We start from the raw sequence: 1,476 nt of genomic DNA on the forward strand, positions 1-1,476 counted from the left end.
CACAAACAGCGAGAAAATCAATTCAAATTGGAGGTTGCTTTTCCAATTGCCTGTGAAGTGAAATCGAAATCGATTCGCGCCACAGTACACACACTTTAAGCTGGTCTTTCATTATTCAATATCAGTCTCATCAATTATTTGCAGAGCTGCAGCAAACCGACAGAGTAAGTTTTCCATATCAACTAAAAAGCGCATTAGCTATACTTAAAATGTGCATCATTTTTTTTAAAGAGCAGCTTAAAAGATAAAATCATTATCCTCATAATAATATTTCATTTTTTGCACTATTAAATTGAGATTATTTATAATTATCTTTGTTATGACAGCATAGTTAATGAAATTCAAAATAATGAAACGCTTACGCTATAAAAGGATGTTATTATAAAAGTATATTTAAAAATTTAAAAAAGAAAATTATGCATAAATAAAAGCACATTTTGCACAGTCAACCATGTATAAATTTAATTAGAGAGCATGCATGCTAATGAATTTATGTGTAAGCCAAAGAGAGTATAAAGAGCAATTAATATGGAAACGTGTTTCGGAGCTGCGCCGATTACCACAAAAGGCGATGTTCGCACGAGTTGGCATTATGAAGAAATACAAGCGGAAATAACTACTCATTAAGGGCAATGGCCACGTAAGCTGCCAACGGCCAACGGACAACGGCCAACGGACAACTGGCCAACTGCAAGCTGCAACAACAACAACAAGAACAACCATGACGACCGTAACAGAATTCAGTGTGGCAATAGAAATCATTACAATAAAACCTAATGGCACCGAAAGCAACAGCCAACAGGCAAGACACAACAGCCAACTGCCAACTACCAACTGCCAAGAGCCAAGAAAAGAAAGTCATTTAGTGGCGGCTGCCAAACGAGTGTGCAGACAAATGGCAGACACGTTCCAACCATCATGAACATCTTGGACGAACGGAGAAGTCCAAAGGAGGCTCGAGGAGCAGACAATCAAAATCCATTTGAGTCGGAAATGAGTGAAATCAACATGACACTGTGTGTGTCTTTAACTGCAGCTCGCAGTCGTACATAACTCTGGACTCCTTTTGGTTTGCCAAATGTCAAGGCTTTCAACTACACTCTGCTACATGAATGAGTTAAGCAGCAGCAAAGCGTACGCTTCATTCGGTTTTGTTCGGTGCGAATTCCTCAACATCTCTGGCATGCAAGCGAAATATGTTTTGTTATTAAATTGTTGCTTGGCACGCCCGCTTCCCGCACTGCTTGCCACACGCAGCCTTATCTACGACGCATAATAATTTCTGGCTGATAGCTTGGGTAGCCGCATGAAGCTGTCGAGTCAACGGTATCCTTTTCTCTGGCGCTCAAGGACACAGGAGTATACAGACTTCTGGCCGCTTAGCTGCTGCGGCGAGTCAACTGAATTCCAAAAAGCAAAACTGGAATTTTTATTGCAAATTGTAAAATTTTTACTAAAACAGAACACAAGGCACAA

This window comes from Drosophila innubila (genome assembly GCF_004354385.1).
Source record: "Drosophila innubila isolate TH190305 chromosome 3R unlocalized genomic scaffold, UK_Dinn_1.0 2_E_3R, whole genome shotgun sequence".
Taxonomy (NCBI): Eukaryota; Metazoa; Arthropoda; class Insecta; order Diptera; family Drosophilidae; genus Drosophila; species Drosophila innubila.